General features: G+C 36.3%; 1 protein-coding gene across 1 annotated transcript in view; it reads left to right on the plus strand.

Annotated features, from left to right (window-relative positions):
- The window catches only part of LOC120420604 (proteasome maturation protein), a 308,647-nt gene that overhangs the window by 113,535 nt on the left and 170,407 nt on the right, over positions 1-24,705 (plus strand). The window lies entirely within an intron of this gene.

Genomic DNA, 24,705 nt, shown 5'->3' on the forward strand with positions numbered 1-24,705 from the left:
TTTGTTAAATTTGGAGTCACAATTAAAGGAAACTTGAAAAATTGGCTCTGAACACGAATTTAAGTAACATTTTTTTTAAATATTTTACTGAGAAAATATATTGCATTGATTATCCCTTCGGCACTTTTGGTTCAGCCCAATTAGCGAGCAGCATTTGGTAACTGGGATACGTTCCACTTACCGAATAAGTACTGTACATCATAAAAGGCCCATTTGATAAAAAGTTATAAATTAGCTTTTTAAAATGTATTGTATGAAAAAATGCTTATTCAAGTAGTTTATATTTATTTTTTTATTAAAGGAATATTTTTTCCCCATTTTTTGGGTAAACATTTCAGAAGGGGTTAGACCACGGGTTAGACGAAATCTTCAAATAAAGCTTTTGCTCGATTGACGTTTATTGGCAATATTTTTTCAGGTTTTCTCAAACATCAATCAAATTAAGGTGAAGCCGTCAATCATTAAAAAAATGATCATCACTCAAAAATGCTTTGTATTTACAAACAAAATTACGAATTTTTGCACCATATTTAATCAGCTTATGCCAGTTGTACCCTTCTTGAAGGAATTTTTCATCTAAAAGTTATATAATTTTGTGAAGCAATCATTGACTTTCTGGTTTACAATCATTGATTAATTATGATTTTCATAACTTAAGTATAAGGTTATGAAAAACGAAGCAAAATTTATTTCATATAACGAAATATCATGGCAATGATGGGAGTTGTCACCTTAATGCTTGGTAATTTTCTTTTGTTAGAAACAGACATTATAACATGAAATTAAGTTTATGTATAACATTTGCGTTATTTTTTAAACAAAATTTGATTGGTTTTAGTTCAGCAAAATATTCACATAGATAATAAGTTAAATGAAATACGTCAAAATTTGAAATGTTTTCTCTTACTTTGATCACTCAACGCTAAATACGTTTTCTTATGATTTTTAATGATTTTGGTTGTGTTTCAAATACCTCCTCTCCGTGCGTTCTTCCCATTTCAAATAACATTTTTTATGTGCAGCTCCCTTTTTTTCAATGTAAAAACATAAGCTTAAAATTCGAAAGTTCCGATACTCTTGTTTAAATATTAAAAAAATAAAATAACTTCAAAAAAGAATTCGGCATCAAAATAGAACCTATAGAGTAGACATTTTGTTATTTACTGGATTCTCATTTTATGTCTGGTCAGTACCGTAATCTGGGGTGAATCGGGACTACAGTCTGAATAGGGACAGCAGTTTTTAGAGCACTTAAAGCTTTTAAATTTGGAAATGGATGTACACATTTTGTTGGCCTGAGTCTGTTCTAACCGAATCCAACCAGAAAAATCAAAATATTGTGCTCCAACATGGTTAAAAATGCTGTCCCAATTCGCCCCATGTGTCCCGATTCACCCCAGTTTACGGTATCTTAAGTAATTAGTTACTCAAATTAGTTCCAATAAAATTACTAATCTATTTTTCTACTTCATACTCTCTCATAATCACACAACCGATCAAACGTAAATAATTTAATTACACTCGACGTGTAGGCGCCACTTTTGAAGCAGCATCCATCTAGCAAAGATTCAAGAAATAAAAAAAAATATCTCAACACCAGCAAAAACCGTTAGCACCCGATTCTAGTATGGCACTACTATAGTATACCGGGCTGCACTACACTACTGTAAAAGTTCAAGAAAATCTGCTCCCAAGAGACGGAAGAGACCTTGAAAGTGGCGCGATCTCGACGTCGTCGTCGATTTTGCAAACCTTCTCGAACTCCTGCTTCGTCGTCGCAGGTTCAGCTCTTCTGGTCGGCCAGGGGTGCGAAAAAGAGCATTCCGAGACGTGTTTCTCCATACAGTGGCTGCGACTAGCTTAGGTAGAGCAGCATAGATTGATATTTAAGACTTTCGATTAGGTTGAAATCGTTGAAATTGTACTTGCTCTAGAATATTTATCTATGAGTTCGTCTAGACGCTCAAATATGGATGTTGGCACGACTTAGCTGCTGAATGTCTAATTAATTGATAATCTAGACAGGTTACTTGGGGTTAACTAGGACATTCTCTCCAAATTTTTATATGTTGATGAAATATACGGAATTATTTAACAAAAATTTGTTTCGTGAATTACCGTGCGTCCTTAATTAATAAAAAACTTTTAAACATAACCTCACATTCCCCCAACAAGAAAATGTAAATTCAACACGTTTCACTCTCGAAACAATTGATTATAATAGAACTGTTTACACTTTGGGGCAAACGTGCCACCCTGCTACTATTAGTTGTTTTTCACGCGATTTGAATAAAAAAACAACAACTTCCATTTATATATAATGCACTTTAAGATGCAGTTTTGGTGCACTAGCACTGTGTGTTTGAGGTTGCCTCACAGTTCCCTCGATATTGTGGAAAGAATGCTGCTAAAGCTGTTTAGACGTAAACAAGCCGTGCCTCCACAGAACGAGTGACTAAGGGACCAGTTACGGCGACAACAGCCACAACAACATTTTTTTTTATTTAGTGAGAGGATCAATGCTGTTGAATGGTTTAGCTTAGATCAATTCACGTTTTATTATGTACTTAAATTGGCCAATGTTCAAAACTGGATTGAAATTAGTAGTTGAAATTATAGGGGAGAGTGGGGAGACTTGATCCCCGGGGACACTTGATCCCAAGCCTGTATCTCGTCAGCATGTGGGTAAAACAATTAGCTTTGTTCTAGAAAGTTGTGCGAAATTGACTAAAACTCATTGTAGAAAACAAAGAAAAAAATTAAAAAATGTTTAGATTGAGTTACACACATATTTCTAAAAAGTGCTGCAAAAAACTTCCAAGAGATCTTTTTTCTTTGTTTTGATAAGTATAGAAAACACTCAAAAATTATTCAAAAAATATTTTTTATACATGAATTGTTTGATAAACATATCAACTCCAAACCCCTTACGCATTTGACGTTAAATTTATCGTCATACTATTTTTACAATCAATTGTTTAAAAAAGTGCGTTTGGGGTGACTTGATCCCTTAATTTTTACAGTCACTGGAATCAGCCTCAAGATTAAATAATTGGGCTGGGTTTTCGTACATAGTTTCTGTGTGGAGTGATACACCCTGTTGCGGTGTAAGTGAGCGCACTCCATTGGATCGAGTCGAATAGGCCCCTCGTACGATGGACTTGACGCAGCCATGCACTGACAGTGCATGGACGCAGCCATCGAACGGTTCGGTGACAGCTGACAAAGCAAGTCTAGCTCGCGTCCTCTTTCCTCGTGCGACGCTCGGCCGTATCGGATGCAGGACTGCACCGGTTTCCTCGGCAGACGATTCCCGGTACGGATCTGGGATCACACATTGGCGACCGTGACGGAGTTGTAATTCATTACAACTTTTGAGAACCTACGGGGAATCGTCTGCCGGGGAAGATTTTTTTTTAGTTTCTACAGGCGGAGTGTGTTTTGTTGGGTAGGCGAAGTGCTGCTGCTGGTTGACGGTGTGAAAGGTTTAGTTTGAGTGAGTAAGGGAGTTGCTGCTTGAAGGTGTTTTATTTTGCGGAGCGTGGTCTAAAGGAGTGTGCAGAAGTGTTTTCAGGTCTTGACGAGAGTCTGGGAAAAGAGCTTTCTTTTAAGGAATTTTCCAAAATATTGTTTGTTTCCTTAAAAGGTCTTCTGAAGAGTTGGCGTTCGAGCGAGAAAGGTGCTGCGGACGCCTGGGCAAAATAGGACAAAGTTGGCGCACCGCGGTGAAGGTAATAAGTGGAAATCGTGTTTGACAGAAATGCGAGTAAATTGGTATATGTAATCGCGTAGGGCACGGTGGGTCAAATGGGCCCGCCGTGGGAAATAGCCTGGAAGGCCGCGATTAGTGGAACATTTTGTCGCGTTGGGCACGGTGGGTCAGATGAGCCCACCGTGGTAAATAGCCTGGAAGGCCGCGATAGTTCCTAGAAAAAATGAATCGCGTTGGGCACGGAGGTCAGATGGGCCTGCCGTGGTAAGTAGCCTGGAAGGCCGCGATTAGTGGAACATTTTGTCGCGTTGGGCACGGTGGGTCAGATTGGCCCGCCGTGGTAAATAGCCTGGAAGGCCGCGATAGTTCCTAGAAAAAATGAATCGCGTTGGGCACGGAGGTCAGATGGGCCTGCCGTGGTAAGTAGCCTGGAAGGCCGCGATTAGAGGAAAATTTTGTCGCGTTGGGCACGGTGGGTCAGATTGGCCCGCCGTGGTAAATAGCCTGGAAGGCCGCGATAGTTCCTAGAAAAAATGAATCGCGTTGGGCACGGAGGTCAGATGGGCCTGCCGTGGTAAGTAGCCTGGAAGGCCGCGATTAGAGGAAAATTTTGTCGCGTTGGGCACGGTGGGTCAGATTGGCCCGCCGTGGTAAATAGCCTGGAAGGCCGCAATAGTTCCTAGAAAAAATGAATCGCGTTGGGCACGGAGGTCAGATGGGCCTGCCGTGGTAAGTAGCCTGGAAGGCCGCGATTAGTGGAACATTTTATCGCGTTGGGCACGGTGGGTCAGATTGGCCCGCCGTGGTAAATAGCCTGGAAGGCCGCGATAGTTCCTAGAAAAAATGAATCGCGTTGGGCACGGAGGTCAGATGGGCCTGCCGTGGTAAGTAGCCTGGAAGGCCGCGATTAGTGGAACATTTTGTCGCGTTGGGCACGGTGGGTCAGATTGGCCCGCCGTGGTAAATAGCCTGGAAGGCCGCGATAGTTCCTAGAAAAAATGAATCGCGTTGGGAAGGAGGTCAGATGGGCCTGCCGTGGTAAGTAGCCTGGAAGGCCGCGATTAGAGGAAAATTTTGTCGCGTTGGGCACGGTGGGTCAGATTGGCCCACCGTGGTAAATAGCCTGGAAGGCCGCGATAGTTCCTAGAAAAAATGAATCGCGTTGGGCACGGAGGTCAGATGGGCCTGCCGTGGTAAGTAGCCTGGAAGGCCGCGATTAGTGGAACATTTTGTCGCGTTGGGCACGGTGGGTCAGATTGGCCCGCCGTGGTAAATAGCCTGGAAGGCCGCGATAGTTCCTAGAAAAAATGAATCGCGTTGGGCACGGAGGTCAGATGGGCCTGCCGTGGTAAGTAGCCTGGAAGGCCGCGATTAGAGGAAAATTTTGTCGCGTTGGGCACGGTGGGTCAGATTGGCCCGCCGTGGTAAATAGCCTGGAAGGCCGCGATAGTTCCTAGAAAAAATGAATCGCGTTGGGCACGGAGGTCAGATGGGCCTGCCGTGGTAAGTAGCCTGGAAGGCCGCGATTAGTGGAACATTTTGTCGCGTTGGGCACGGTGGGTCAGATTGGCCCGCCGTGGTAAATAGCCTGGAAGGCCGCGATAGTTCCTAGAAAAAATGAATCGCGTTGGGCACGGAGGTCAGATGGGCCTGCCGTGGTAAGTAGCCTGGAAGGCCGCGATTAGTGTAACATTTTGTCGCGTTGGGCACGGAGGTCAGATTGGCCCACCGTGGTAAATAGCCTGGAAGGCCGCGATTGTTCCAAGAAAAGATTGAGTCGTGTGGGCACGGTAGGCCGGTTTGACGTGGTAAAAGCCTGAAAAGCAGCTATTGTTGTTAGTATATTAGAAAAAGGTGATCCAGACTGACTCACTGTGGCTGAAAAGCCTGAAACAATCAAAATGCTGAATTGTTGGTAACTGAGGTTGTTTGTGAAGAAGGCTATATTGTTTGGAATGCTGTCGTGAACAATGGATGGCAAAGCTGTTATAGGATGTTGATGGTACGCTTAACAGTGACTTTTTAAGCGTAACTTGGGCAAGAAAATATCGAGGAATGGCGTTTCGAAAACAAGTGGAGGAAATGTGTTAGAATTATGAGAACAAGAAAAATAAAAGAAAAAGATTTCTGGGCTAAGAAGTATAATGAAGTAATTGTTTAAAAAGATCGAGAGTTAAATAGAGAGAGAGAAAGATAGATAGATAAAGATAGAGAGAGATAGATAGAGAGAGATCAAGATATATATAGAGAGAGAGAAAGATAGAGAGAGAGAGAAAGATAGAGAGAGAGGCAAGGATAGAGAGAGGGAGAGATACAAAGATATAGAGAGAGGCAAAGACAGAGAGAGAGAAAGATAGATGGAGAGAGAGAGAGAGAAAGATAGAGAGATATAAAGAGAAAGATAGAGAAAGATAGAGAGAGAGAAAGATAGATAGATAGAGAGAAAGATAATTTCTTAATCTTTTTATAGATTGATGGTGTTTATCTAATCATAATTGAATCTTGTATAACTGACACTAAGAAGAAATATTGTGGAAGCAGACTAAAATCAAAATACGAGAGCAAAGCTGTTGCGCCATAGGCTGATGTACACGCTAACGACTTCGGTTTGGTGCAGCGCGCATAATATCGGATAGGTTTGAATATCGCGACTACGAAATTTTTCACGAGCTACCACTACTTAATTGGGCTAGATCTAAAATTGGCCGAAAAACTTTAATGCAGATATGTACAAACAGTTGACCGAGTCATGGACTAGCAGCTAAAGAGCGAGCCGATGGTGGATCAAAAGAAATATGTGGCACAAAACATGGAAGATTTTTTTTTATGGAGAAGAGGAGAGATGTGTGGAGTGATACACCCTGTTGCGGTGTAAGTGAGCGCACTCCATTGGATCGAGTCGAATAGGCCCCTCGTACGATGGACTTGACGCAGCCATGCACTGACAGTGCATGGACGCAGCCATCGAACGGTTCGGTGACAGCTGACAAAGCAAGTCTAGCTCGCGTCCTCTTTCCTCGTGCGACGCTCGGCCGTATCGGATGCAGGACTGCACCGGTTTCCTCGGCAGACGATTCCCGGTACGGATCTGGGATCACACAGTTTCCTTTATTATAGTTGTACATAGTTTGCTGCATTTTTCAAAAGTTTTGTAAACACAAATTACCAGCTTTTGTAAACATGCTCAATTTTGGTCTAAAAAAGAAAATTTTAAGTTTTTGAATATTTTGCATGCTAAACTTGTTATATTTTGAACACAAACGTACAGGTTTAATGTGAAATTGCTATAACTTATAGAAAATTAACAGTTTGGATGAATAAGTCCCGCCCGTGTGGATCAATCGGACCGCGCACTGGACTCACAATCCAGAGGTCGCCGGTTCGAATCCCGAGGCGGGCGCTCTAAAATTCTTTGTATAAATATGGGTATTCGGCGCCGTCGCTCCGTGCCATACTTTCATACACTTAGGAGCCCAGGGCGGCGAAGTCCTTGTAGATAAAAAGGAAGACACTAGTGGTTGGTACTAGCAATGGTGGCCGACAGCTATAAAGTCAACTTCGTTTTTTTATGAATAAGAAACATTTTGCTTAAGATTTCTTAAAAATGTTGAAAGGGGGATCAAATTACCCCCAACATTTTGAAAATTCCAGTTTAAAATATTTTTTTAAAGCGCTTGGCATAATTCGAAGAGTTTATCCGATGAAATACCCTTATCAGCCAAACATAGTTGAATGTTTAAGCTTTCAATTCATGCAAAAAGTTCATAGTTTTGTGAGAAATTGACAGAGTTATGTGCGATACAAAAAAGGGGATCAAGTCTCCCCACTCTCCCCTATCTTTATTGAACTATTTATTTATTACTGTTCATCATGTTTGTCTATACTATTTTTGAGCATTGAGTTAAAGCTCCATTTGCTCGGAATAGTAAATATCGTAAGACTTTGATAGGTTTGAGATTATTCTGCAAAATGAAAAGTACAAATTAAATACTTATGGAATGCTATGGAATCATACTGACCATGGTAGAGAAAGTTCAATGAACTTCAAGCAGAAGTTTTCATAAAATTTTGAAAAGTTTAAATAGTTAATTAACTATAACTAATATTCTCAAAGTGTCATAATTTTCCCAATGAACATGATTTCGAATCGAAAAACGAAATGCATTTTCTGATTCTTTGGACAATTTTCCATTAAGAGACCTTCTCTTAATAAATATTATGAGTTTTTGAAATATAATTCAAAAAAATCTTCAAATTTATGAGCATTTTCAGTAGAACTTTCTTATAAAATGTGGAAACTTTTGATTCAAAGCACATTCGACTTATAATACAATATAAATCGATAGTTTTATAAACAAAACTAGTTTTAACGAATTTCAAGGAAATTGTGACTTTTTAACAATTTTACCTTTCGAAAAGAACTTCAATTTTAAGATTTTGCAGTATAGATGAAACCTCTTTTTTTTTTATTTGTTTTTGCAGGACCCGAAAGACTTATAGTTAAAAGGTCCTTAATAAATACAAAAAAAAAAGATTTTTTGAAAGCAACACTTTTCCTTTCAAAATGTATACAGAATTTCAAAAATAAAAAAGAAGTATTTTCCAGAAATACAGAGTTTAGTGAAAAAATAGTTATTTAAAAACTATCCTAATGATTGCAAAATATTCAATGAATTAACACCGATTTATAAATTATTTAATTTTTTTTTCAAGCTACGTGGATATGTGGAAAAATACATTTAGGGGAGCTTGGGGTAATATGGACAGTGGGGGTAATTTGGACACCCCTTCATAAATCACCCTTTCTGCGGATATAATGTGAAAACGGTAATTTAAGTGATAAGGCAAATACCAGTAATGGCCTAGGAGTATGGACAAACCAAAAAAGATGGAATAGGTTAAGTCGTTTTGGTATAATATGTAAAAGTTTCCAAAGGCCGGTTGGCACTGCCTTAAGTTCTAATTTTTGAGGGTTGGGAAATAAGGTTTTGCAGGGGTTATATGGCAAAAAAGTGTTTAAGTGGGTTGCTTGGACGATGCCTGAGATATGTACGTATAAATATTGTGCATTTCATCATCAAAAATTGCAATTTTTGATAGAACATGCTATGGGTGTAATTTGGACATGGCTTGTGGGGTAATTTGAACATATCTGAAAGTCTACCTGTCAGGCAAAAAAAGTAATTTTCATGGTTGGTTGAGTTTTTAAAGGGATTTAGATAAATTTAGAGGGATTCAAAATGTCAAAACACTCAAAGAGGAATGTGAGCAATTAGAACATTCACAAAACCCCTATTTTTTAATTTAGATAAATTCATTTCATTATTTGAATGGATGAAAAATCTGATTACTGCACATTTGGCGTTCAATTAGACTCTAATGTTTTTAATTAATTTCTTTGACATTTCTAATTTCTATGTTGGTTTACAATAATATTTCAATTTCAAGGGCTACGGAATGTAAAATTAAAAAATGAATATTTTCAGGTTAATTAGTTTTTCATAGAGATTGATTTAGATAAATCTAAACGATACTTTAATTACTAAAAACTAAGCTTGTGCCTAATTCAGAATCAAAGTTTCAAATCATTACAGAATGAAATTATTTATACTACACTGAACTATTTGTTATCTTCCTATTGAATTATAGTTCTATCATAAAATCATTATTAAAACCTTTGATGAAATATTGTGAGCAAAAAAAAAACACTTAAAAATATAAAGCAATTACAAAACCAGATTGACATGCTCAAAAAATCAAATGTTAAACTTATTCTTCAACATGTGTCCAAATTACCCCACAAAAGGTGTCCATATTACCCCACAAGGTATGTCCATATTACCTCACAAGGCATATCCAAATTATCCCATAGGGGTGTTCATATTACCCCCACACAAAAATTTAAGGGTAGTTTGGACAACTTTTAATTTTTGCGATAAAAATGGGTTTTTCATCAAATTTTATCGAATTGAATGACATTTTTCCATCAAATATGGTCTCTATTATCCTCTGGTGTCATCCACATTCCTTTAAAATATCCATACAGCCCGTGGCAGAGCAATTTCTTTAGAGTGTCCAAATTACCCCACACTCCCCTACTTGAAAAAAAAAACTGTAACCTGAAAATTTGAGTTTTTCAAAACATGTTTAGTAGTTTTGCGAAAACACAAAGATATGCAAAAAAGGAAATTTGTGGAAGAGTCTTTGAAATTTTTCATAGTAAAGTTGCAAAAACTGGAAATAAGATTACTATATTCGAAAAAGGGATCAAAATGATTTCAAATGAAGTTAAATTTCGTCACCAATTTACCTTTTCAACCAAATTCGGGACATTTCTATCGCAAGTTAGGTAACGGCTTTGCTGTAAACAACCCACCGCGGATGAGTGATTAATTGGATGTCATAAACAATAAACACTTAACTAGTGTATTTAGTAGGCCGTCGTCATCACTACTAAGCGGGTGACGCCGATCGTCCGATCCGTTGTGCGGTCGCAGCGAAGCGATTGGTTCAGCCCGATTTGTTTACCTTGAGCGAGAGTTGTTATTGTTGTTATGTTTTGTTTTTAGTGGAAAGATAAAAGTCAAATAAAGAGAGAAATGGCGAAAGCTTTGTTTTTAAATGGTTTTATTTATTGTTGAATATTAATACATGAATTCGTGCTTGCCATTTCATTAGGGCACATAACTTTTTTAGGCAAGAGTGTGTCCCTTTCACACCTTATGTAAACTGTCATTTGAGTGAAAGGGACACACAATTGTTTACAAAAGTTATGTGCCCTTTTGAAATGTTAGGCTCCTATTCATGAAGACTTGCATTCGATAACACCTAAAACACCCTTTTAAATTCATCACTGTCGCCCGACTCGGGGCGCCAGAATGAGTTGTTTTGATAAACTTGGTATATTTCCACAGCGGATTTGTTTACGCGTTTTAATTTAGAGAATTAAAAATACCCAGAAGGCAGTTGATCTACATTTCTGGTGCTGCAACGGAACATTAAATTGAGATATGAGAGAAAAGTGCGTGCTGTGCGTAATATTATTAAACAATCACAGACAAATCATAGTCTGAAAAAAATTAAGCAAATAAAAGTATAAATTGAATGTTCTGAAATTCGAAATTTTATCTTGATGATAACTAATAAAAAATTAATAAACACTTGTGAATAACTTCTTAACAAAAAGTTGATTGAATTATATGTTCTGTTTATCTGTGACATCTGTAACAATAAGGCTGCTTTATAATTAAGTTTTATTTTGAGTTTCCCAATGTTTAAATTATCTTCTATAAACTTCAAGTCACCGACACACAGTATCACTCAGCAACTAAATTTCGCCCGGTGAATGACCCTGTACAGAGGGAAGCTTCATTTTCGTCTCAGCACCACACATCGGTCGGAGTACATTTTCCTAAACACACAAACACAGACTCTAATGATACACACTGCCTCTACGTTCAAATTGATAGCAGCTAACCGGCAGCAAAGGCACAGAACTAGGTCAGGGCAAAATGTACACTCCCGAAACGATATCTTCCGCACGTACACCCGAAAATCTGCGGAGGAAGAATAGTATACGGTACTGAAGCATCCGTGTGTTTGAGCGTGTGGAACACGTGTTTTTCGGATATGAATTTTTGGGATTTTTATTGAAATATTTTTTTTAGCTTGAACCCATTAAAAAAAAACAAAAAATATAAAATCATATTTTTTTAAATATAATTGAAAAGACTAAAAAAATCGCAAAAGTTTCATTTTTCAACATTGACAATCAAACCAATAGTTTCCGAGATAGCGTCAGTTAAACTTTGCTGGCTTATTAGGGGACACTTACAGAAATTCATTTTCATCGATTCAAATACTTTGTGAGACTGTTTCTCAGAAATGTATTGCCTGATGTTGAAAGTTCCTGGGAGAAAATTAGGGGACATTTTCTCAGCTTTTCAAAAATATTTTTTCAGAGGTGCATTTCTCTCAAGAATTATTTTTAAAACCAAACTAATGGGAATAGTATACCTGAGCAATTCTCTACGAAATCGGTCTTTTTTCTTAAATTTTAATTTTTGTATTTTTTAATCCGACTGAAACTTTTTTGGTGCCTTCGGTATGCCCAAAGAAGCCATTTTGCATCATTAGTTTGTCCATATAATTTTCCATACAAATTTGGCAGCTGGCCATACAAAAATGATGTATGAAAATTCAAAAATCTGTATCTTTTGAAGAAATTTTTTGATCGATTTGGAGTCTTCGGCAAAGTTGTAGGTATGGATATGGACTACACTGGAAAAACGTTACTTAATCCACCTTTAGGTGGTTGGTGCCTTCCTCACATTTAAAAGGTAATGCTATCCAAAATAGGGCGGACCTTTAAGTGTTCTATCAATTTGACTCATTATTCATTCATTCAGATTGGGTAGTCAGATCTTCATATTTCAGGGCACTTATGTGCTTACAACTTATGATAGAGTAGTCAAATCTCCAATTCAATTTGTGCCCGTTGGAAAGGCTTTTTAATTACCTATCCAAAGATAGGTCGCATGATATATTTGGACAACGTTTTCATCAAAATATCTGAGATCTGGCCTCCAAAAAGTGTATAAATAACACTTAAGTGCTTATAACTTTTGATAGGGTTGTCAGATCTTCAATGTTTGGAACGCGTTGGAAAGGTCTTTTGATTACCTGTTCAACGACAGGTCGCATGATAGATCCGGACAACGTTTTCATCATGATATCTGAGATCCGGCTTCCAAAAAGTACATAAATAACACTTAAGTGCTAATAACTTTTGATAGGGTTGTCAGATCTTCAATGTCTTGGACGCGTTGGAAAGGTCTTTTAAATACCTTTCTAAAAATGTATAACATGCCGGGTTTTCTTACAAAAACCACCCTTTTTACAATCTTCCGGACTTTTGTTAAAATCGTTTTTTTAGCACACACACAGACATTTGCTCAGAATTTGATTCTGAGTCGATAGGTATACATGAAGGTGGGTCTAGGAGGTCTAATTGAGAAGTTCAGTTTTCGAGTGATTTTATAGCCTTTCCTCAGTAAGGTGAGGAAGGCAAAAAATGATACACGGTAAAAAAATTTTTGGTGATTTTTTATTTAACTTTTTGTCACTAAAACTTGATTTGCAAAAAAACACTAATTTTATTTTTTTTTTTTTTTGATATGTTTTAGAGGACATTAAATGCCAACTTTTCCGAAATTTCCAGGTTGTGCAAAAAATCTTTGAGTGAGTTATGAATTTTTGAATCAATACTGATTATAAAAAAGAATCGAAAAATTGGTCGAAAATTTTTTTTAACTTCATTTTTCGATGTAAAATTAAATTTGCAATCAAAAAGTACTCTAGTGAAATTTTGATAAAGTGCACCGTTTTCAAGTTAAATCCATTTTTAGGTGACTTTTTTGAAAATAGTCGCAGTTTTTCATTTTTTTTTTAATTAGTGCACATGTTTCCCACCCTCGAAAAAAATATTTTTGAAAAGCTGAGAAAATTCTCTATGTTTTGCATTTTTGAACTTTGTTGATACGACCCTTAGTTGCTGAGATATTGCCATGCAAAGGTTTAAAAACAGGAAAATTGATGTTTTTTAAGCCCCAGTTAAATAGAAAATCACCAAATTTTTTTTTACCGTGTATCATTTTTTCCAGTGTAGTCCATACAACTTTGCCCAAATCGATCAAAAAATTCCTTAAGATACAGATTTTTGAATTTTCATACATCATTTTTGTATAGCCAGCTGCCAAATTTGTATGGAAAATTATATGGACAAACTAATGATGCAAAATGGCTTCTTTGGGCATACCGAAGGCACCAAAAAAGTTTCAGTCGGATTAAAAAATACAAAAAAAATCGAATGACCGAAATCTGAGAGAACTGCTCACCTACAAGTAGTTATAACATTAAAACGGTACATTTTATAACAATATTGCAAAGTGTTTATTGATTGCAAATTCAATTTAGCTTAAAAAAAAGATTTTAAATAACTTTTTTGTCCAGTTTTTTTAACCATCCCTTATGGGTACTATGGCTTAAAAGATGTCTTTTTAGTCCTCCAAAACATATCAAATAGTTCAAAAATTAAAAAAAAAATAATCAGAAAATCCCTTCTCAAGCTACAGAATTTCATACATTTACATATCTATTTTGTATGACCAGCCTCAGAATTGTATGGAGACTTGTTTGGAAAAACTAATGATTCAAAATGACTTCTATTGAAAAAAATAAAATAAAATTTATAACTCACGAAAAAAAATCTGTGAAATAGTAGAGAACTACTCATCAAATAATTTCTTTTCAATCTTTTTACAAATTTAATGTTGGGAGCACAGATCGTAACAAAACGTAATAGTTTAGGAAAAAAATATTTTCATAAATTCATTTATAATTTGCATATTTTTGATACATAACTATTAAGATTTACAGAGCGGATTAACTAATTCGAATAGAACTGCATTCGAATGAGTGAATCCAAATTCACTGATTGGAAAGACTGACAGCTGTCAAAAGCTTGAAACCACGTGTTCGAAAAATGTCGAAAATGGGGCTGAAACGTCAACATCAGTTTGACAACTGGTTTTGACGGTTAAGTGCTTTTTAATTCGAATACGATCGAATTAGCGAGCATTCGAATTAGCGGACATTCGAAGAAGCAAAATTCGAATTAACGAATCCACTCTGTATAAAGCATGTTGTGATACATATAGTTTAAAAATGTTAAAAAACAAACTTGAAATTTGAAATTAAGTTTTTTTTTTCGTGAAAAAGCTTTCAATCGAATAAAATGTTAACCTTCAAAGAAAGGTATTCAGAAGCTCAGATTCCATATAAATAATTAAAACCCGTTTTAATGATTAAAAATTATAACTTTGCAATATTCAGAATATAAAACTGATTTTTTTTTTTGTCAATTGCATTCTAATTATTATTATTTATAATTTTCAATTTTCTATGAGTGATGTAAAAAATCGCGGAAATATAAGGGTTCTTGACTTTTGATCTGAAACTTATGTTATTCAACAACAAGATAAACGATTCACATTTTAAAAAGCTAGAAATGTGAACAAACCAATTCTTCAAATATTATTGTACCTACTTGAACCCAATAACCGAGATTCAAATATTTGATAATGTCAGCAGTCGAAAATACACTAACAGCTAGCTAAACCAACCAGGTTTTCCCCACCATACAATGCAAACATTCGCGAGTGTTCTAAAAGAGGTCACTTACCAGATTTGCTACAAACAAGCGTGCAAAACTGGGTTGACTGCGCAAATTTATAATGATGGAAAAAATGTTTGATGATTCGTTTCAAGGGATCATCCATAAACCACGTGAACACTTTTTTCGGACTCTCAGACCCTCCCCCCTCCCTCCCTCGTGAACAATTTCCATTAAAAAAAAAACAAATATTTTTTGTATGGAGCATGGACAATCGCTGACCCTCCCCCTCCCCACTAAAGTGCCACGTGGTTTATGGATGGTCCCCAAACAGAACAAATAAATAAAATAGTGATTTTTTAAGCAATTATTTTCCGAATTTCATACACAATTGATCAAGTTTTATTGAAAAATAAATCAAATTTCGGCAAGATCGAGAGAAACAATTCAATTTTTTTTTTAACAATTTTCGTTCATTTTGATTAAGAGACTTGAAACAAAAAAATCCAGATATAAGCACAAATCTAGAGTTTTTTTTAATTGGTCTTATTTATTTAAAAAAGACATTAGCTTATAGGACCTTTTTAAAAAAAACTGTAGAAATGTTCAACTACCAAATGATTGCAAATTAATAATTATAGAAAAATTAATCGAGAATTAAGAAGCATGCCGGTTTTTTTATTTGTTTGTGAACAGAAATATAATATTTTGGAATCTGTTGAAATGTTAATAAAATAAATCCGTTAAGGATTAGAAAAATATTTAGTCAACATTATATAAAATTTACAAATTTTTAAAATATATTTTTTTATCAGCACATAAAATCCGCGTTATCTCCGAAAATTTAAAAAATATAGAATAATAACTTCCATACAAATACAGTCCAGACTCCGAAGTCTCGATAATCCGAAGGTTTTTATGGAACTTCATATAATCGAATCAGTAACAAAACAAATGATTGAAATTTTAAGCGAACACTCACGAAAAGTTGCATTTATAGAAAAAGTTTCCTGGCAGCACTTGCTCACTCCAACAGGCGCTGCACCAGCATGTTGGTGGTGTTGGTGGCCACCCTTTGTTCTTTATTTGCCTTCGCTTCTCGCTTGGTTTTCTTCAGCCTTCGATTGGAATGGGTGGTCAAAATTGAAACGTCAAAAGACTTAGCGCGTTTGTTTTTTTGATGGTGCTTGCTAATTATTTACATTTTTCGGGATTATTTTTCAAGTGAGTGACTAAGTAATGGTGAAAAGAACATGTTGCCGGTAGTTGGAAGCAATTTTATATCTTAAGCGCTTTGAAATCGTTAGCGCAAGTGAAAAGATATTGATAGCGACTTTCGTTAAGCAGTTAAACTCTGATCTTGCGTGTGGATGTGTGTGCCACCAAAATGATGAGAAATGGTCTCGCAAAATAGAAATTATGATCAAAAGTGCATTAAATTTGATCTTTTTGGCCAGTAAATGAAATAAACTTGCGTGCTTACTCGAGGCGGTGTTGTTGCTGGTAAGTTTATAGCCTAAAGAGTATTTTTAGAGCTTTAATCGAGCATCAAACTTTCCATATGACGAAGATAGGTGTTTGATTAGAAAGGGTATATTTTCCCTACTTCATAACTGTCCACATTCTTCCAAATTACGCAATACTTTCAGATCATCAACAACCTTTAAAGTTGTTTATCTTGCCATTCACTTTTTCAACGACAAAAACAACGGATAAGCAGAGCGCAATTGATTTATCAAAACAATATCTCTCTTGACTGGGAACTGTAGACTTCTTACTGTTCGAATAGGTAAACAAAACCCGTGGCAAAACGATAACAGCTCATCGTCATCGCGCACGAACACGCGACTCTCTCAGTGTTCTTCCCGCGGACGTCGTCGTCGTTTTAATTTTCGTGTTAGGAGGAAAATGTGTGATGCAATGTTTTGGCTTTTTTTCGTCAAGAAACCAAAATTAAAACACATCAGCACGCACACAAGTCGGTTCACTTTTTTACTTATGCAAATTTTTTCGGCGAATTCTTAAAAATAGAGAGAGAGCAAACGTATGTGGGGAAAAATCACGGAAACAGTAATGGGGAAAAACCTGCCGAAACTGAACAGAACTGGCTCAATTAGTAGGTGTATTAATGAGTACAGAGTGGAATAAGTGTAAGATTTACTTATCTTCTAGTAAGAAGAAAAGTGCATGAAGAGAAAATACCCTCCCTTCCGCTAAAAAAATAATGCCAGACAAAAGTGAATGATTTCGACCCACCTAAATTTTGCTAAATCATCATGACATTTCTTTAAGTTAGACAGTGTTAAGCAAGGGTCCTGATTTTCGACTCAAAAATCAGAAATTACTCACTCATCGCCGAACAAATCCGGCTGAAGTAAGCAACCATTCGCGAGCGAACACGACACGCTAGCTGCCAGCGTCTTGGCCAAATACAAAACAAATACAGTGAGTAATATAGTGAGAGGGAGAGCAAAGAGAGAGTATTCAGTAGCGATTGGTGTGGAAGTAACAAACGGTAGGAAACGGTCAGAGCAGTTTTGCGTCGCGTTAGGTTTGTGCTCGCGAGTGAGTGAGACCTTTTGGAGCAATCAGGACCCTTGGTGTTAATTTTTTTGTTCTCAAGATACAAATTTTTATACAGTTCGAACTCGATTATCCGAAGGCCTCGGAAAAATATCACTTTGGATAATTGAATCACGACACCTTTTTTCATTTGATTTTTTTATCGGTACTGAGGGATGATTTTTCTCTGAATGGGCTAAACCAGAGACCACAATTATAGTTTGTTTGATCACTATTTTGACAGAATTATGAGTGGGACATCTGCAATGGCCCAATATATAAATCAAGTCCTTGACCAGGTCCTTGCATTAAATTACAAACATAATTTTAAATTTAGGATAATTCAAGAGACAATGTTACAATCTGACGAAGTGTTCCTCCTGACCAACGCAGAGCTGTGCCTATTTGTATTCCTCCCATAATCTCGATTAAAGTCTAAAAATAGCTTCATCCACCAATTGGCTGACTCAGACAATTTATTCCAGCGGCGTACAAATTGACACTATTGTGTGGTTCTATCTGAGCAATCTTTGGAACTGTAACCTTAACTCTAGAGAAGATAGAGTTTCTTTGTTTTGAATCTACTGATCGTCGCATGGATAACCCTGACTCTTCCCTGCGACGATTCTTCTGTCCGCGATACTCGATCATGAATCAATTTCAAGTGCTCAAGTTCAGACTAAACAACACTTAAGTCTGACTGCAAACGGTGTACGATGATAAGACAAATTGAAACGTGTTTTTCTTGCAACTTGGCGTGATCATCGGTGTCACCTTTTAGGTGATACTTTTTCTTGTATGGCTTCTACAACTTTGATTCTGACGATGATGGCGATCAATTTAGCCTTATTTTTTGTGCAATAAAGAAACCGGTTTGATAACCATGCTGAATATGCATTTTTGTAAACCCTCAATTGATTTGCATTTTTTTGCTGATATCGTTTAATAAAGATGTCCGTTTTGTCTTGAAATTCACAATACAGTACGACTTTGACAATAGGTCCAAAAAAGATACATCCACCCCTCATTTGCATCGGACCAATTTTTAGGCCATTGGCCTTGAATATAGTTGAGAACTCAGAAAAATAACAGAAACAGCTCTGAAGATTAACTTATCGACATGACCGCCGAAGAAGGATGCCACCAGAATGAGGCTCCAGCGCAATTTCCAGTCGACCTTTCATCATCCATCCGTCCGTTGTGTTGTGTTCAGGTTCAGGGCAGCAGCCTGCCGGTGCAGTTAGTCACGTAGAAAGAATTTCTTCTCGGCGGTTGTTTACCCAGCCGGAATTGATCCGCGGACAACGGAGATCGATTGTTTTTGTAGTTCCGAACTGTGAATGACTCTCTTGTCAGCTTATCGAGGTTCAGCTGTTTCAACAAGTCAGATTAGCGACGTGGAGGCTTGACTCATTGGAAGTTTGTTAACATTTGGAACATTTGTTGCTCTAAAACAGTGCACAAGTTTGTCACTAGCTCTGACATCAAATGTCATAAAACATATCAACAAATTGAAATTATTTCAGACCATTCATAGAATCACAGCAAAAAATCCGATGGTAAAATCGCATGCAAAAGCATGCACATTACCTTCGTCAAAATAAACACTTAATATTACACACTGCATGTACAATTTTTGCAAACACAAAAAAAAGTTGCAACCGACGGGATTCAAACCCAGCACCAACAGTAAGAACTGGCGCCTTAGCCCACTCGGCCATCAGACCGATGAAAAGCTGTAAGGATAAACACATATATGAGCTTGACATTTCGGTCAAGTAGGTTTCCCATACTGATGGGCTACATATTTCAGGGTGTAAAATCACATAAAATTGCATAAAATAATGCAATATTTATTTTACACTCAGGCCATTTACATGCAGCTGGATTACTACTTTTTTAGCTGTGATGAGCTCAGATTTGAGCAGTTTGTGAACGTAACATTGGTAGTCAGAAACTTTTCGTTTGGGTGTAGAAACAAGATCAAGTTTAAAAACCGCTTATCTTATAATTGTTCAACTTTTCCCTACAATAATTCACCCAGTAACTTCCCATTGACCCAATTCCCAAAAATATCGAAAGGGCATCCTTTTGTAACTTCAATCTAGGTTTTTTTTCATCTCAAAGTCATCCGGTTTGTTAACCTCGACGAGCAGAACATAAACATCGTTGTCCCCCCAAGTCCAACGCCCAAAAAGCGGTCCAGGACGTAAACAAATCGAACATTCTCCTCGCGAACCTTCTCGAGGGGTACATTCTTAATGATCTTGCCGTGCTGGCTAGAATCATTCAATGATCCACTTTTGTTTTTCGTATCGTCCGTTTTTCGATGATTTAAAATCACAAGGTGAGGGACATTTCCGTTCACTTTTTGCGTAGATAGTGGAATTGATTTGTGGATTTGGAAATGTTGAGAGATCTTTGCTATGAAAAATTGCTATTATCATAAAAATAGTATAATTTGACCCTTTTGCAATAACAATTCTCGGATTAGTTTTCAAAAAGCCGTAAGAGCCTTTGGTAAACAAATTCCTTTTTGCATCGGTATTCGACCTACTTACGAAAAACCAACATCAAAAATGCTTGAGATTATTCATCTACACGTCCTTCAAGTGCCCCAAACTAAAAATAAATGAAATTTTGTTAAATTTTGGAGAAAAACGAAAATTAGTGTCAGCGGTCACGGTGGCTCTTACGGCTTTTTGAAAACTCACCCGAGAATTGTTGTTTTAAATTATTTTAAGTAAATTTAAATGGAAATTGAAAAATATAATATTGTAAAAAGACATAAAAAATGTAACAGACAATTAACCACTAAAATAACACTTATTTGAGCTTGCTGAACTCGAATTTCAAAAATCATGATGATTCATGGATTTGGTAACTTGAAATTCCTTTGTGACCTTTGGATAATCGGTCTGAGCAAATTTTCAAACATTTGCAAAGCACTGTTTTAAGCAATTTCCGTGATTCAAAATGACTTTTTTGAACAATAAGAATGGATCGACAAAGTTTAACCAAATAAAAATCTACAACAAATGTTTTTTTTTACTGTTCTTATCGTTTTTTTAACTGGGCGCTCGATAACTGGGCCGTAACCCAGTTAAAAAGAAGACAAACGTCAAAAAACCAAAACAAACCGAAATGACCGAGGGGTTAATAGGTGCCAAAAGCCTGTTCAATAAAGAGAAAACACTTTTTTCAAACTTTCATTTAATTTCAAGTCACAATTAAAGAAATATGAAAAGGAAGCATTGTAAATAAATTTGAGTAACTTGTATTTTTATATTTCATCAGGAAAATATTATACATCGGTGGTCCCCTCGTTAATTTTCGTTAAGCCCAGTTAGCGAGCAGCATTCGGTGACTGGGCTACGTTCTCAGCCCAGTTATCGAACAAGTACTGTACATCAAATATTTTGCAATTGTCTGCACTACTACTTTTTAGAACATTGGTACACTTTAAAAAGTAAACCTGCAACGATACAAAAAAAAACTCTTAATTTTAAAATAAAAGAAAATGTTCTAAATGAAAAGATGACCTTGCTGGGTTATTGCAGATTAAAAAAAAACATAAAATTTCCCATAAATGTATTTGCCTCGATTTTTGACAGATGAGTAATGAGAAATGGAAGCAATTCAAACATTATTTTTCAACTTTTTTTCAATGAAAATACGTTTTTTCAATTTTTCGAAATGACGCAAATATTGATCGACATAATTTAAAATTATTAAGAAATAAAATTTAAAAAATGTTTTCTCATGTTACTAGTTATAGATCTATACAGAAACAAGGAATGATTATTGCAAATTATCAGTTTCTCAAATATCAATTTCAATTTTTGTTTGTTGGTGAATAATCAAGTTACAATGAGTTTTTTTAGTACATAAATTAGATTTGAAGTTTCTTTCAGGTGTGTGCTACATCATAATCTATCTTGGAGCAATTATTGCTGTTATCTACACAGTAAAAAGTAAAATTTTTGAAGGTTGAAAAAACTGAAAATTTAATCAGTTCCTAGTGTAAAATTACATTTTTCAAATACAAAATCTGTCACCATTCCCAGATGTAATATTACCATCATTATATCATATATTTTGTTGTGTTAAGAAAAAAAATAGGAAAAAAACTTGATAACTAAATGTTTAAAAAATTAAATTCGGTGTTCAAAAATATCACATCAGTTAACAAACCTAGACAGAGCATGATTTTGCGTTTTTTCCTTAATCGTATTTCCTTGACAAGGTGAAACAAGCTGTTCAAAGAACGTATCGTTATCAATCGCACCTTACCTGAATGCTGCGAACGAAGTTCCAACCAGCATCGTCTTATGAGAAGTTGCCTCGGAAAAGTCCAATGACAGGGCAAAGTTCTCGAGGATGGTCAACCCAACTTTTTTCTGTGACTTTTTCAAACCGGTTTACTCGAGGATGCAAAAATAGATTTTGCATTATTGTTTTTAATTCAAAAATTTTGGGGGTTTGATCGCAGCAACCGGTGCGCGAGGTTGAACTTTTTTTCCGCTCTGCGTCATTTTTCCCAACTTTGGAATTATTCGTCTTGGAGAAAAAGTGAATTTTGTGTTAAAGTCGTCGGGAAGTGAAGCGGTTTTCTAACATCCGATCTGGATGGATCGCGGTGCTGGAGGAGGACGGTTCAATCAAGGACGTGTGCTCGTTCCAGGGTGGCCGTCGAAACTTTCCGCAAGAGCAGGGTGGTGATGGGTTCGACAGGGAAATAGGCAACAACCGGAAGCATGCGGGAACTGGCCCGAATTGGGAAGGTGGCGAGCGCAGAGAGCGAGGCGGTCCTCGGTCACAGCGTGAACGGTCCCCGTCAAGGTGGAAATCTCGCAAGCGAAAGAGAATCGGAGCCGTGGGGCACGGATTACTGCGCCGGCACCGTTTCACGTGGCAAGTTCCCTTAGAGGTGGAAAAGGAGGACGACGGAGGCAAGTGGAAGCAGCCCAAGCGGTAACCGGCATATTTCGCCTCGTGCTTTCCATAGCAAATCTGGTGTCCGCTGTTGTTACAAGCCTCCCGAAGACGTTTGTAGAGAAGCTAACTGGTGAGCTCGTTCTTTTTATGAGACAATAATTCTTTCATATATTCTGACATACACACACATCATTCAAGGCAACCACGCCAGCTCACGCTAGTTAGCATCCAAACCCAGCATCCAAATTTCGAAAACCGCTACCTAGCATCCAAATCCAGCATCCAAATTTCGAAAACCGCTAGCTAGCATCCAGATCCAGCATCCAAGCTTAAAGTACTTAAAAAAGTTGTTTTCAGTAACTATTTAGCTTAGAACAGTCAACATAATGAATTCTGAGACGAAAACAACCTAAAAAATCCATTCAATAAACTTAAAAAAAAAAGCCGTTCAGTACAATAACTTGGATGCGGGCATGTTTTCTTAACGTAATTCACCAACTAATGTTTCTAAACTCATTTTTGGGGTTCTCTGAACATATTTGAATCAAAACCAAGTTGGATGCTGGGTTTATCCAATTTTATTGGGACTTGGAATATTTGATATTTGAATTTCTCAATATTTGGCTAATTTAATATTTTAAATCCTGGATGCTGGCATGTTTTCTTAACGTAATTCACCAACTAATGTTTCTAAACTCATTTTTGGGGTTCTCTGAACATATTTTAATCAAACCCACGTTGGATGCTGATTTTATCCAATTATATTGGGACTTGGAATATTTGATATTTGAATTTCTCAATATTTGGCTAATTTAATATTTTAAATCCTGGATGCTGGCATGTTTTCTTAACGTAATTCACCAACTGATGTTTCTAAACTCATTTTTGGGGTTCTCTGAACATATTTCAATCAAAACCAAGTTGGATGCTGGGTTTATCCAATTTTATTGGGACTTGGAATATTTGATATTTGAATTTCTCAATATTTGGCTAATTTAATATTTTAAATCCTGGATGCTGGCATGTTTTCTTAACGTAATTCACCAACTAATGTTTCTAAACTCATTTTTGGGGTTCTCTGAACATATTTGAATCAAAACCACGTTGGATGCTGGGTTTATCCAATTTTATTGGGACTTGGAATATTTGATATTTGAATTTCTCAATATTTGGCTAATTTAATATTTTAAATCCTGGATGCTGGCATGTTTTCTTAACGTAATTCACCAACTAATGTTTCTAAACTCATTTTTGGGGTTCTCTGAACATATTTGAATCAAAACCACGTTGGATGCTGGGTTTATCCAATTTTATTGGGACTTGGAATATTTGATATTTGAATTTCTCAATATTTGGCTAATTTAATATTTTAAATCCTGGATGCTGGCATGTTTTCTTAACGTAATTCACCAACTAATGTTTCTAAACTCATTTTTGGGGTTCTCTGAACATATTTCAATCAAAACCAAGTTGGATGCTGGGTTTATCCAATTTTATTGGGACTTGGAATATTTGATATTTGAATTTCTCAATATTTGGCTAATTTAATATTTTAAATCCTGGATGCTGGCATGTTTTCTTAACGTAATTCACCAACTAATGTTTCTAAACTCATTTTTGGGGTTCTCTGAACATATTTTAATCAAAATCAAGTTGGATGCTGGGTTTATCCAATTTTATTGGGACTTGGAATATTTGATATTTGAATTTCTCAATATTTGGATAATTTAATATTTTAAATCCTGGATGCTGGCATGTTTTCTTAACGTAATTCACCAACTAATGTTTCTAAACTCATTTTTGGGGTTCTCTGAACATATTTGAATCAAAACCAAGTTGGATGCTGGGTTTATCCAATTTTATTGGGACTTGGAATATTTGATATTTGAATTTCTCAATATTTGGCTAATTTAAAATTTTCAATCTTGGATGCTGGCATGTTTTCTTAACGTAATTCATCAACCAATGTTTATGAACTCATTTTTGGGGTTTTCTGAACATATTTTAATCAAAACCACGTTGGATGCTGGGTTTATCCAATTTTATTGGGACTTGGAATATTTGATATTTGAATTTCTCAATATTTGGATAATTTAATATTTTAAATCCTGGATGCTGGCATGTTTTCTTAACGTAATTCACCAACTAATGTTTCTAAACTCATTTTTGGGGTTCTCTGAACATATTTTAATCAAACCCACGTTGGATGCTGGGTTTATCCAATTTTATTGGGACTTGGAATATTTGATATTTGAATTTCTCAATATTTGGCTAATTTAATATTTTAAATCCTGGATGCTGGCATGTTTTCTTAACGTAA

Source organism: Culex pipiens, chromosome 2 (genome assembly GCF_016801865.2).
Source record: "Culex pipiens pallens isolate TS chromosome 2, TS_CPP_V2, whole genome shotgun sequence".
Lineage (NCBI taxonomy): Eukaryota > Metazoa > Arthropoda > Insecta > Diptera > Culicidae > Culex > Culex pipiens.